Raw genomic sequence first — 15,923 nt, 5'->3', positions numbered from 1 at the left:
AAGAGACTTAGGTACCAAGACAACTAAGAGAATGATTTAAAATCTATTGGAATTAGAGCATGGAGAAGAGTTGCCAGAGACAGGGACGAATGGAGGATTGTCCTGAAGAAGCTTTGGCTCATAAAGAGCTGTAACGCCACTGATGATGATGATTATTTTTCTACTGGTGTAACTTTGTCAGCGACGATTTTTAAAAGCATCTAGTAAGCCAATAAAAACCAAGGAAGGATTCTAAAATTAAATGGATGAAATATTTATTTAATATTTTTTTCTTAATTTTGCTTAGTACATAGTAAATGGAAATAATTATACTGCAATTATTTTTTAGTAGTTTTTGTAGTAGCCGTAGCTGAATGCGTATATGCCAAGAGAACAGCCCCCGTGACAAACAAATATTCCATCAGGTCGTTAAATAAATAAGTTTTTCAATACTTGCCGAGTCATGCTCTGAAATGGATTGGTCGGTAAAACTCTAAAAAAACTAACGCAGGCAATTTATCATTTGATTATCTTATAAAAACCCTTATACATTTTTAATTATAAAAAAAAGGAAATTAATGAAGAAACAAATAAGAAACTAATTTAAGTATCCTTGGATGAACGGGCCAAATATTGCCACCAATGTTAAATCTATGAAACTAAGCTAGTGTATAAATCAAACTATAATAGAAGCAGTACTCAGTACTTGTCAAATTTTTTGAAGCCTTTGCTTATTCGTTCGCCATTTGCATTTTTAGCAGAACGTGCATTATCTAGGTCAGGGTTCGCCAATTAGCGGACCGCGGTCCGCATCCGGACCGTGAGCTACTTTTGTGCGGACCGTCATTAAATTCAGTATATAGCGTTTGGCAATTTTGAGAATGTTTGGCCATGAAATTTTATATTATGTTTGACTTAACTTATGTGTGCGAAGCCGTTTTATCAAAAATGGACTTTATTAAAAATCGGTACAGATCTCAGCTAACAGATGAATCTCTTCAACTCCCCAACGAGAATCAGTTGCACCAAACTCACTCCAAACTTTAGACAGATTGTACATAATAAAAAATGTCATTTTTTAGCTGATAATTTAATTTTGTTGAGTTTTCTCTTTATTGTTATATTTATTATAATCATTAATTTTGAATTTAAGTAAACTGTAGGTAATATAAAATTTTTGCACGATTGATCATTTTTGACTGTTTACCTTGACAGATTTTACGTCAGTAGGTGACATTTACTAGCAACTCGACGGTAAGTAATCCAACTCGACGGTAAGTACTCCAACTCGACGGTAAGTAATTCACTTACCGTCGAGTTAAAAAATCTTTTAATTTTAATTTATTTTTTGAAAGAATAAAGAAAACTAACGAATTATTTATTAATATTGAAACTTATGGTACAATTTGTTAATTTTTCTCTTCAAATACGCGATCAAAGTTGAAAACTTGGAAATATCAATGCCATCATAAAGAAAAACGGTGGATTTAATCATTGAATATTCTGCCCAGAGGCTTCCAGGAGCTTTCAACTGCATATGTTTTTGAACGAAATATGCCAATAGAGTCTTTTCTTCGATTCTTAAATTCTTGCCTTCGCACCATTTTTTAAAACTTTGGTAGGTATTTTGATAACGGATTTTGGATTTTTCGGGAATAATTGCGGAACACCCTTCTTCCCAAGCCCGTTCAATTTCTTCAAATTCACTTTCGCTCATATTTTAATTTATAATAATCAAAATTGTACTTAAAATTATTGACAACTAAATAAAAACTCAATTCTCCATTGTTGTTATGCACCCTAGTTACTACCTAACAACCAAAGTATCTATCTTGATAAAATGAATGAAACTAGTCAATATGACGAAAATGTTTAATTTTATTATTTATAATGGTATCAATCGTGCAAAAAACGTTATAAGCATGTCGAACGTTAAGGGTAACCGATCTCAGACAATAATTGGAGTCGTCGCTCCGCTCCTCCTCCAAACAATTGTCTTCGATCGGTATAAAACCCTTACCGTTCTCCATACTTAATATACTATTTCATGTGCGTTTTTTATATTTATTTCCTCCCTACTATAAGTCGGAGTACTTTTCAGGTGTGCGTGTAACTAAAATAGTTTTCAGATGTAATAAGTTTGCAACAAACAGCTTGGATTGAAACTAATGTAGAAAAGGTAACAAATTATTTACCATTTCGTACTAAGTATGAATATTTATTAAATTTCTGTTTTAATAACTGGATTTCAAGAAAGTTAATAACTATTTACAAAACTGAAGATGTCTAAAAGCTTGAGAAAGACATTAACATCCAAACTATAAATCCCTAACTTTTAAAATATTCTCAATAACAATTTACGACACTTATGTGTTACTGATAATAACATCAAAAGAATACACAATGAATTTATATTTTATTTATTGTACCAGGAAAGTATTCAACTCTACAGTGGCCAAAAAATAATCACATATTATTAGGTTTCCTTTCCATATTACTCCATGTTGTGAGGCCGCTTCCGAATGACAAATTTTCTTATTCGTTTTTTTTTTGTGGATTCCTGCTCAAAAATGTCCCCTTAAACAAATCAGAAGAGGCCCGGGATGCCGGGCAAAACAATATTTTTATACAAATTCAAAATTACCTTTTAGCCACGAAAATTGTATTAAAAAAAGGTCTTTTGTCATTTTTTTCAAAAGTTCATAGATGTTGAGTTATAAGCGATTTAAAATCTGAAAAATGTGAAAATACTTACCTATGCATTTTCGTGGTTTGAAAACACGGGTGAATATAAAAAACTGAATATGTAAATTATTAGTTTTCAGGTTGCCAAGTGCGTAAATTGAAGTTTATACATTCAATTTCAAGATTCTAACGAGTAATCGGGGCTTACTTCAATACAGACCGTTGTTTTTTAATTGCTAATTGTCGAGTCCACTCGACTTTTAAGCCGCAGCACATCGCAATTTATGGTGCGTCTCTGTCGCACTTATTATACATATCATACGTACTTATGCGAAAAATGCCCAACAAATACTTCACATTTATTAAAATGTTATACTTTATTATTAACATATATTTTTTTCTTAATGATTTATTTATTTATTCAAATAATTATTGCCAATGTGCTAATTAAATACGCCAATAAAAACAAACGGTCGAAATTGAAATAAACCCCGATAACTCATCAGAATTTTGAAATTGAATGTTTAAATTTCAATTTGGTCACTTGACCACCGCAAAAATAATTTTAACTATTTAGAATGGGAAATAAGCCACAATATTATTAAAAAATGATTTTTATTAACGTTTCGACGCCCAAATCGGGTGCCGTTGTCAAAATACAAAATACTATTAATATAAACAAAAATGTTGTTGCTTAGTAAAAAATTCTTCTAATAATTTATTTAATTTGACTCATTTATAGCGGCAATTCAGATACATATGATACATTTTAAAGTAGAAGACTTTAAAATGATATTGCCAATATTTATGAGTTGCGTTCCTGGGACGACTTTACTGAAAGATAGTTCATTCGATTACATGAAATCAACCCCAACTCAAGAATATCCGTCACAAAAAAAATCATAGCATGTGATCTGCCTTTAAAAAGACAACCACATGCAACGGTGACATTAAAATTCTCGCAGAGATCTCATAGTAAATCACGAGGGAAAACCAGGAAAAAAATTAATTGTGATTTACTATGAGATCTCTAACGCGAGAATTTTAATGTCACCGTTGCATGTGGTTGTCTTTTTAAAGGCAGATCACATGCTATGATTTTTTTTTGTGACGGATATTCTTGAGTTGGGGTTGATTTCATGTAATCGAATGAACTATCTTTCAGTAAAGTCGTCCCAGGAACGCAACTCATAAATATTGGCAATATCATTTTAAAGTCTTCTACTTTAAAATGTATCATATGTATCTGAATTGCCGATATAAATGAGTCAAATTAAATAAATTATTAGAAGAATTTTTTACTAAGCAACAACATTTTTGTTTATATTAATAGTATTTTGTATTTTGACAACGGCACCCGATTTGGGCGTCGAAACGTTAATAAAAATCATTTTTTAATAATATTGTGGCTTATTTCCCATTCTAAATAGTTAAAATTGTAAAAATGCCACAAGAAAATAGCTTCAAAACAACATTAAGAAACGCAAAAATAATAATGTACACATGAATTTCCAAGCTTCGAAAATGCTTATTTTCGCATTTTTCAGATTATACATCGCTTAAAACTTGAAATCTATCAAGTTTTCAGAAAAATGACAGAAAATCTTTTTTGTTTAAGATGACCCAAAAATGCTAAAAACATATTTTCGGGAGCAAAAAAGGTGATGTTTTGGATTTACATATTAAAAAACTGTTAAAAACAATTTGTGCCTAAAAATTTCGCACTGCACCCTTCTGATTTGTTTACCGAATTGGAACAACCAGACAGGTAGTGTTAACTCCGGACCGCGGAAGTGTCATAGGTTTTCGAAACGGACCCTCAGGAAATATAATTGGTGACCCCTGATCTAGGTTACAGCATATTCTTTTACTTATTTATTATTAATATGTATTGTTATTCGACGTGTTGATGTATTTAACCATTCTGTACTCTATAAGGACTAAACATCGTAAAAAAAACATTTGATTTATCATACAATGGTAATATCCCAAGTAAGTAGCACAATAAAAACATTTTATTTTTATTTAAGGTTTATAAAGGTTTTATTGGGGTAAATAAGAATATAATGGTTTTAAGGTTACCTTGTAGGTAGATATACTGCCAAAACTTTAAAACTGTTAAGCATTTGTCACTAATTTTAAAGTATCTAATAAGAGTATCAAATAAGACTAATAAATCTTATTAGTGTTATTGTAGTTTTAAAATGGATTATTCTCAGTTCACTTTAAAACTAATCAGTTTTGAAAAACTTCCGGACTGTTTGGTTTTATTAGATTCTAGTTTGTGACCTTTTAGTATTATTGCAGTTTTAAAGATTCTCCTAGAATGACTAATAAAACCTATTATTAAAACTACTTTATCTCAAGACTATTATGTCAGTAAAACATATGCCTTAAAACTATTTATAAATTTTGTTTCCTTGTCTAATTTGTGAAGTCGTAACGATTAAGTTCAATTAAGATACTAATTAGGGGGTGATTTTCTCGATTTTTTTACCAAAACCAAAAGGGACTAACTTTATTTTGAGCGTAACTTGTTTAATTTTGATGCTAGAAATTTTTTTATAAAACAAAAATGAAGCTTTTTTTAAACACTTTAAATAAGTTGTAATGAGTTTTCCCCGAAATATGCTTCATTTTTATTTAATTCACATTAACTTATTCCATTTGGAATTTGACGAATATGAACCTATTTTTCATTAGCTATAACTCTGCTTCTACTAGGTGTAGAGACGTGAGATATACACCATTTTTTTTTTAATTTTACAGGCTATATTTTTGCTAAGAATGTTTTTTCGACAAAATACTTACTATTTGAGTTATTTGCGAAAAACCGTCTAAAAGCGTGGTTATTTTGTTGAAAAAATGTACATATTCACTGCCAAATAACTCGAAAAGTATTGACTTAGTGAAAAAACTCTATAGAACAAAAGTTACTTAAAATTAGCCAGTTTATCTATTTCCTGACTTTCTTAGGACGAATATTTTTTCACCCCCAAGAGGGGTGAAAACCACCCCCAGGGCAAAAGCACATATCGGCACAATATCACTTTTTTTCTTTGACTTGTTAGCTATGTGTATGCCAAATTTCATGTCAATCCAAGCGGTTCTTTAAAATTTAGAGATTTTGCAATATTTTACCGTTAAAGAACGGACTAATGATAGATTACAATATAAAGCTTCCATAAAAATTATAAATAAGCGACTTAAAGACATAAATTCGATTTATTTTAACATTAAATTGTAGATAAAATTATTTTTTTTTTCAAATTAATATCTTTCGGATTTAAATTTTTTTTATTTATTTTTATTTTTTAATCACCAAAAGTCAGAAATTTTCGGGCGCGTGAGTTATTTAGACCTATTTTTGTTAACATTATCAATAAAGTTGGGTACGCACGTGTTTTTCTATCTTGACGACAGTCCGACATAACCAAGTACTTTTTATTATTTTATGGTTACAAATACGTATCTACCTATTATATATAACACATGTAAAAATTTGTTGGCCTATATGGAAGTATTTGGGTTTAAATAATCATTTAATATGGTAAATTGTCTTTAAAAGTCTCCATTTAAGAAACCTTTTTAAGTTTGCTATAAAACTGCCTGCACTTAAAGTGTCTTTTAACATGATTTTAAAAGCACCTTCACAGCAGTTTTAAAACCAATTGCTTAAGAAAACAAAGTTTTAAGAAGGTTTTTATTTTTGGTTTTATTGACCTCTTTCAGAGTGGGCCCTTTTATGCTGAAAGCGGTTTTATTGCAGCCTTAAGGTTTACTTAAAAACCAAATGGTTTTAATTTTAGTTTTATTCCACAGTTTTAAAGTATTCTTAAAAGACTATTTTGTCTCCTATGATAACTATATCATCGGTATATCGCAAAAAAATACCTTTTCAGTTTGGTTGTTTGGCTTATATTTCTGTTTTTTATAAAGCTGCTTTTTTAGTCCAAAATAACATTTGTTCGTTAGCAGTCCTATCCATCGGTTTACTTCTTCGGATGTGTCATTGTGTCATTATCGCTTGTTATGAGAGATAGGTAACCCAGATTTTTAATACCTCAACATTATAGTCTATGTTACTATGCTGAAGTTTTCTTCGGTGATTCTAGCTCTATCTCTGTTATTTGGAATCGATGCCAATATTTTGGTTTTTCTTCGTTTATTTTAAGGCCCATCTATTTTGTGCGTCCGTTAAAACGGTGGAAACCATCTCAAGTTCTCGTGTAGTACTTAAAATATAGAATCCAAATTATCAGCGTAACAAGTTGATGATTTGGATTTGCATTAATCCTGGCATATGTTTCAAAGGCTTGTCACAGATCGCCTTGTATTTGCACTTTGCAATCACTTTACTCATATGTAGTCGTTTTTACAAGTCTTATTAATTTATGGGAAATGTTTAAGTTCATTCATGGCCATGGCTTCATATAATTTAAGACGCTATCATACGCTGAAGTCCAAAAAGATATAAAACGTAAATTCATTCGTTTTTTCTAAAATATGACGTATCGGATGGTAAAATGTTATATCTACTCTATTCTTCTTTATGGGTCGAAGCTTGGACTGTTAATGTTGACTTAATGAGAAAGCTAGAAGCTTTTGAGATGTGGCTTTTTAGGAGAATTTTGAAAATACCGTGGACCGATCATATTACGAACGAAATGGTGTTGCACCGAATGGGAAGAGACAAGAGAACTTTTGACCACCATTTAAAAAGTACGGGCTATTGTTATTACAGCTGATTATGAAGGGTAAAATCGAAGGAAAAAGGACTGAAAAACAAACTAGTTATACCGGGTGGAAGTGTCGAAGAACGGAAATGTTTTTGTGAACTGTGTAAATACCAAAGAAAAATCTAAAATACCTAATAATAAAAATAGACCCACAAAAATGAGCATAATTTTAGGTGATGCATAACTTTTGAAACTATGTGTATCTATTAGCTCCACGGTTAGATGTAATCGAAAATATACAAAAAAAATATTTGAATTAAAGTTTTTCTAATACTTGTTACTCTTTTTAAATGTAGTGAGGCAGTGTAGTAGCGCCAGCTTGAGCTAAAACCTAAAAACTTAGAGGAAAAGTAAATTGAAGTTTTAGATGCGCACAATAATAATTATTGTTAATTAATTATTAATTTTCTCAAAATTCTTAGGCATAGATAATAACAATAAATTATTGTTTGAATATTAGTTTACTTAAATGCGATAAACGTCGACAAAAAGGCCTGAACTGAAGACCAAAAGATTTATTTATTTATGTTATCTGGATTTGAATGACAAATAGCGGTATACAATATTTGACTAGCGCACGGCGCTTAACTTTTGTTGATGTGAATTAAAGAAGAACACAACACAAAATAAAATAATGCTCTGTCTCTGTGGCCCGGCACTCGGCAGAGTCGGCACGGCAGCATACCACTCGCATCGCATTCGGAACTTTTCGATCTCACAAGTGCGTCGCTGTCGGCTATCAACTAAAATCTCGATGGGCCTCCTTTCATATTACTGCTAAAGTTAGCCATACACGCTACAACAAATTAATATTTTATTATAAAAGTGATAGATTCAACCGTTACTTAATGGAAGTTAATTTTAGCTAACAATAAAACACTGAAAACTTTTGTTTGCAATACTTCCACAAGACTGTCAAACTAACGTCAGAACGGGTATGTATCGATTTGTAAATTGGTGCCGAAATTTGTAATTATTACTGTAAATACTACAGTAGAACCCCGCAAATCCGAACTAATTGGGGGGACAGCCTGTTCGGATTCCGAAAAGTTCGGATTAGCCGAAAGTTAGCCTTATATAGTAGTTCAAAGCTTTCTTTGTGATTTTGAGTAGCAAAACCTTCTCGCAAGAGTGTGGACAATATTTTTGGACTCAAGTTGACTACGAGAGAATCAAAGTAAGTTTGTGTTTAACCTTTATAAACACTTTATAAACCTATATATTAAAGTATAATACATATTTATTTTTAAGAAATTTTAAATGTCAAAGTCCCAGTAATCCTACATTGTCCAATTTTCTGGCTTTACTCTGTATAATAAACATGTTTTTAAGTATTTGTCTTGAATTTTTAAATTTTTTTCACTTTCCGTTAGTTCGGATTTGCCGAAAGTTCGGATTCGCGGGGTTCGGATTTACGGGGTTCTACTGTAGTTATAAAAATTAAAAAACCAATACAGAAGTAAAAACTTCGAGATGTATTCTGGTATAAAATCGTTTATTTAAAACTATAAAATGTCATGGATTGCAAAACGTTTTCGTTCTATACAGAACATCTTCAGTGCATCCTGCCGAGTAGTTTGAAACTAGCACACTGTAAATAGTGTTAACCTCATTGTATATGGTTTACATAATATAATATATTAAAATTTTATGACTACAAGTCGATGTTGATAGATAAAGTGGAACACATGCTAAAAGGGTGCCATGGTTCCCTGCTCGAAGATGCTAGGTACTTGCCAATTCAATGGGCACAGACCAACTAAGTTGACTTACCAAAAACACCCAAAAAAAAATCACCGTAATTAAATTCTGCATAAAGACGTTTTTCCCGATTTACTTCGACGAAAATTTTCCCCGGAAAATGTCGGTTTTTCCAACAAAATCTTTAATTTTCAACTAAAATTTTAGATAAGTAATTGTTAATCAATAATTAAATAACTTGGTAGTATAAAAGCTCTTTCTGTATAAATTATAATTCCAGAAGCCAATGGAAATTGAATGAACAGTTTAGCAACAATTGAATTGTTAATTAAAAATTTACGGTCGTCATAATAACCACAATAATTATGATACATAAGAATAACTATGATTTTTGTATAGAAAGACACTGTACCTATCGAATGTACTTTACAGAATTGAAATTGGACAATTTAGGTGGCCTCAGGAATATTTTAAAATTATAAACAATTTTTTGGCTTAAAAACAAATAGAATATCTCGAAAAATATTAAATTAAATTAAATCATAAAAACGGTATTGGAAAAAAAGCGCCAGGACCAGTCCCGGATTAAGAATCTTGAGGCCCGTAGGTAACCCAAGCTAGGAGGCCCCTGAAGGTACGTTTGTCTTTTTCCTCCAAAACCTCGGATAACCCCTCCATCTCCGAGCGGTATTCCTTTGATATATTAGTGGACATTTTGTCGATTTGAACTTAAATCTTTGTTTCATTTTGTAAAACGTGTTGCTTGAAGAAATAAAACAAATAAATAGCCAAGAAACTATTTATTTATATAATTTGGCTTAAATTTTGCAATAAAAAATTATTTTAGTTTTTTTTTTGTTATACCTAGTTATCAATAGACGAATGATTTATTTTAAAGTATAATAATTTTTCTAATAATGAAAGAAGAAGAAGGTCGTAGAAAAAGTATATTATTCTACTCACATGTAATGGCTATTACTCACTCTGATGAATAAGGACACTCGCCTTCGGCTCGTGTCGCAAACTTCATCATCGTGAATAATACCTATCCATCGTTACATGCTCGTTCAGTAATATGTAGATATACTATTACTTATTACATAATTATGTAATAATAAATAATTATGGATTAAATTAAGTTTGAGTCTTCAAAGCCTTATAGTCCAGAGAAATAAGGTTTTTCTCGTGACACATCCCCCTCCAGGCCGAAACCAAATTTTTTGAGTAGCATGGACATCTATATTATTAACCTATATGTTTCCTGCAGCCGATTTTGATGATATACATAGTTATAAACAAATGAAGATCGAAAAACGGTAAATTATCGCTTTTTTCGTCTATTACCAAAAAGTTAAGCACTTTAAACAAATTTGAGAGTAAGAAACTCATAAATCGTATAAAAAACTTCAATATGGCATTCGCTGAATATGTCCATCCTTATTGGTTGCTTAGAAAATTGCAAAATAAATCATAAATATTGAGTTTTTATAAAGATTCATAACTTATGTAAAAATTAACTTAGAATCTTCTTATTACACGGAATGCCGAGACTTCTTGTACTTAAATTATATTTTAAATTTCAAAGCAATTGGTCAAATAGTTTAAAAGTTATTTAATTTGTTTTTCCCAAATTCATTTTTTTTGCAACACTATAAGTCAGAAAATTATGAGGTTACAATAATACTTCGGACAGTTTATGAAAGAAGAACATTTATACTATTACCTTAATTAAAAATAAATGACAAAAAATAATTTTAAACAGTGTAAAATTATTTTGCAAAAACATGTCGATTTTTTGCTTACTTATAAACAATTAGAATAACTTTTTAACCGTTACCCGTAGAAAAATTATTTTTTCATATTTAGAAAGACTGAATTTTTATACACATTTAGAAAGAAAAACAACTGTTCTAGGACATTTAGAGACTAAGTTAGCCCCCCCATTTTTTTAATTCACATGTTTTTGCAAAATTATTTTGCAATATGTATAATTATTTTTTGTCATTTTTTTAAATTAAATTAATACTGTAAATTTTCTTCTTTCATAAACTATCCAAAATATTACTGTAACTTCATAATTTTCTGACTTACAGTGTTGCAAAAAAAATAAATTTTGGATAAACAAATTAAATAACTTTTAAACGATCTGACCAATTGCTTTGAAATTTAGGGTATAATTTAAGCACCATAAGTCTCAGCATTCCGTGTAATAAGAAGGTTCTATGTTAATTTTTACATAAGTTATGAATATTTATAAAAACTCAAAATTTATGATTTATTTGGCAATTTTCTAAGTAACCAATAAGGATAGACATATTCAGCGAACGCCATATTGAAGTTTTTTATACGGTTTATGAGTTTATTACTCTCAAATTTGTTTAAAATGCCCAATTTTTTAGTAATAGACGAAAAAAGCGAAAATTTACCGTTTTTTGATTTTCATTTGTTTATAATTATGTATATCATCAAAATCGGCTGCAGGAAACATATAGGTTATTATTATAGATAACCATATTACTCGAAAAATTTGGTTTCAGCCTGGAGGGGGATGTGTCACCAACACGATATTTTTTTTCCTTATTTCTCTGAACTATTATAATTATTACAGTGCCGGCAAAAAAATCTTTACATTGCCAAATAAATCACCAAATTTGAAGACAATTTGCATGCGTTCTGTCTGCGCTTGGAGGGGAGGGGGATAGCCTACTTGCGACGGCAATTATATGTAGTTTACGGACCCCTTGGCTTATTTAGGGTATTCTGCGCATTTACACTGTAAACAGTTGGCTTTGTGTGGGTAGTCAGTGTTAAACTTCTTCTCATTTACCGCGTAAAGTTTGAGATCGTCAAATTCTAAATTGAACTGACAAATATGGGTCGAAAGAGATTCACAAAAGAGGAGAAGGTTCGTGCTTTAACATTACTGGAGAAATTAGACTCTGTAATTACCGTAGCACGTGATATTGGTGCTTCAAGAGGGGCTATTTATCAACTGAAACGTTCGGCTGCAACGTTTCAGTTGATAAATAGCCCCTCTTGAAGCACCAATATCACGTGCTACGGTAATTACAGAGTCTCCTTTCTCCAGCATTGTTAAAGCACGAACCTTCTCCTCTTTTGTGAGTCTCTTTCGACCCATATTTTTTGTCAGTTCAATTTAGAATTTGACGATCTCAAACTTTACGCGGTAAATGAGAAGAAGTTTACCACTGACTACCCACACAAAGCCAACTGTTTACAGTACAAACGCGCAGAATACCCTAAATAAGCCAAGCGGTCCGCAAACCGCAAACTACAGATAATTGCCGTCGCAAGTACGCTATTCCCCCTCCCCTACCCTCCCCACCAAGCGCAGACAGAACGCAGGCAAATTGTCTTCAATTTTGATGATTTATATGGCAATGTAAAGATTTTTTTGCCGGCACTGTATAAAGCAACTTTTCTGGGTTTCATAGAAACAAAACTATTAAAAATATCTTAACTTCCAAATTTTCGAGCACATCATTCTCAATAGTCATTATTGAGGGAAATGCTAGTCTATTTTGTGCCACTGTCGAACGGTGACAGTTTTTAATAATTTTGACATTTCTTTTAATACTTAGCCTCATGAACTGTTTCAGCTTTCTGATTAGGGTCTTTAGCAAGAGTATGAAGAGCAGATTTGAAGGCGTTGTAACCTTTAGACAAAGCTCTTGTTGCATCAGCCCTTGCAGTCCATCTAGTGCTGCTTGTTCTTTTAAGGACAAGGTTTAGATCGTGGTGAATGGGATCGCTTAGTTGAGTTTCATTAAAGCATTTGATAGTATTAGTCCATTAAAATGTTACATTTAGTTTGCATTTCTTAGAGGAGTCAATTTTATTTTTTTAATGTGTAGGGGGGTTCAGTAGAAGCTTAAGATCAAGTTTTTGGGGTCGCCACCCTTGTCCCCCGGCCGCCATATTGGAAAAAGGGGTGCAAAGGGCTTTCGCGCTTTATCTTCTAACTAAACTATCAATCCTACAGAAAATTTGATTACACATAAAATGTAGCAAATTAAATTTTCTACAATTTTATGTTTATTACTTTTTATCGTCAAGTGACCAACAAAAAAGTTATAAATAAAAATATGAGAAAATTTTGTAAGAAGTTTCCTTTTGGAGGTTATAACTTTTTTTCCGTTCATTTCACAATAAAATAACATCATAGCGATTTTGTAGAGGATTTTTCAATGAACAATTTTCGCTATAAAGTTGTTTAATTTTATTTATTATCTAGGTTTTACAGCGCTCCAATCTTGACCAGATTCTCGAATTCTCATAGGAATACAATAAAAAAAAATACTTTTCTATCTATATATTAGTCGAGCGGCAGCAATCGTTATGCCGAACACGAAAGTCAAATTTAAGGTGAATGACCAATTTTGGTCTGTTTTTATGTTTTAGAGGTCGCTGAATCCGAATATGAAGTTTATTTTTATCTAGATTTGGTGGAACATGTTCAAAAATCAAATTTTATACAAAAATGCCGAAAATCAATTTTGATGATTTTTCAAATTTACCTCGCTGTATCTTTATTCGCTGTAAATATTTCCTTTTGAAAATTTTACTGTGTAATCTTTCAAGCATGTAGATAACAATGTAATTTATCCTAAATATTTAAACACATTGAAAAAGTTGTTAGTTTTTAAACATTTTGTCATCATATTTCGTTAGTTTCATGTTCACTTAAAAAAGTTGAGTGACAAACTTTTTAGTTTATAATTTTAACGAACACAACAATAAAATATAATTCATGAAGAAGTTTTTTGGAAAATTTTAAGTCAAAATATACAATAGGAAAAAAGTTATGTTACTTCATAAACAAGCGGCACACCCCAAAAAACGCTTATATCTCGAGATCCTGACCACGGTGTGGTGAATGGCTAATTTTAATCATACTTCATGATTTTGATATCAAAAATTCGTTTTTTGCTCTTCTTAAGGATTTTGCAATATGCGGTTGCGTCATTCTTCTTCTGAACCGCGAATTTTTCGTCAAACAACTTCTTGGGCCGTTTCTACATATGCTTAGGGTTATAAGTTTTATAGTGGGGAGAAAGGTCAAAAACAGATTAATAATAGCATAGGAATGTTAAAATCATAAGAAATTGTATGAATAAAAAATATATATAGATAGAAAAGTAAGCCTAACTTTTGTTTTTATTATATCCCTATGAGCATTCGAGAATCTGGTCAAATTTGGAGCGCTGTAAAACCTATACAAATAAATAGAACTAAACAAATTTATAGTGGAAATTGTTCGCTGAAAAACCCTCTACAAAATTGCTATAATGTAATTTTACTTTAAAATGAACTGAAAAAAAGTTATAACCTCCAAAAAGAAACTTGTTAAAATTTTTTTACAAATTTTTGTTTATATCTTTGTTGTTGATCACTTGACGATAAAAAGTAATAGAAATAAAATTGTAGAAAATTTAATTTGCTACATTTTATGTTTAACTAGATTTTCCGTAGGGTTGGTAGTTTACGAGATATAGCGCGAAACCCCTTTGCACACCATTTCCAAGATGGCGGCCGGGGCACAAGGGTAGCGACCCCAAAAACTTGAACTTAAGCTTCTACTGGTCCCCCCTACACATTAAAGAAATAAAATTGACTCCTCTAACAAATGCAAGGTACGGCTTAAAAAATGTAACATTTTAATGGAGTATATCATCCCAACGAAAAAAAAGTTGTACACGGACTGAACAAATCCAAAATACGATATTGCTCGAACGGGTCCAACGCAACTTTTAGCAGCACTTATCGCCGCTTTCCTCGAAAGCAGCACCGACAAACTGCGACCGTAGCACTGCGATGAATTACGTCAGATTACGGTGAAAAATTCAAGGTTCTTCACTACGGCAATGGAATGTACAGCAAGCGGTGGGTTCCAACGCATCCTTGGAAACCACCGCTATTATTTTGCATGGTACAGTTTTTTATGACGTCATTCATCGCAGTGTTACGGTCGCAGTTTGTCGGCACCGCTTTCGAGGAAATCAGCGCTTCCACTTAAAGCGAGTGTGCGGCACAAAAAATGTAAATTGCAAGTTTGTTGACATGTAGCGAAAGACATGGGTAATGAAGGAGAGGGTAGCGAGAGGGCGCTGACCCATTTGTTGCCCTTGCTCTTACTACTTTTCTAAGAAACCGTGCACACTGGTAGGCATTACTCTTCCTTCTACCAAACGGCATTCGTTAGCGACTTATTCTCCCTACATAGGCTTTCTATGTGAACAAAAGTATGCAGTGTAAATTGTAATGTAGTTTTATAGTATTTTTACTACAAAAACGTTATTACGTAGGTCAAAATTTTTGACGTAAGAGAACTGTCAAAACATTAGAATGTGACTTTTCCTTATTGCCGTGTCATAATAAACATATCAATAATGAAAAGTCACATTCTAATGTTTTGACAGTTCTCTTACGTCAAAAATTTTGACCTACGTAATAACGTTTTTGTAGTAAAAATACTATATACGTGCACCATTACTTTTATGGTATTGCGCGATATTTGAATTTTTCAACATAATATGACTTATAATTGTTTTTTTTTTATTTGGCTAATGCCTCGACAATTAATGGCCATTGGCATGGTACGTACGGTAATTTTGAACAGTTAGGTACCTAGTGTCATGTGTAGTGTGTGTGTTGAGTAAGTGTCTTGTTACTTTGCAAAGTCGACGTCATTGTCTTTGCAAAGAGACGCTAATTGTATCCGAACGTCTGCGGTCCCTCCGGTGAGTACCGATCCCACAAGGACAGAAACTATATTCATTTATTAATTTATAATTAATG

This window comes from Diabrotica virgifera, chromosome 6, assembly GCF_917563875.1.
Source record: "Diabrotica virgifera virgifera chromosome 6, PGI_DIABVI_V3a".
NCBI lineage: Eukaryota > Metazoa > Arthropoda > Insecta > Coleoptera > Chrysomelidae > Diabrotica > Diabrotica virgifera.
Note: the sequence above shows the minus strand (reverse complement) of the source record.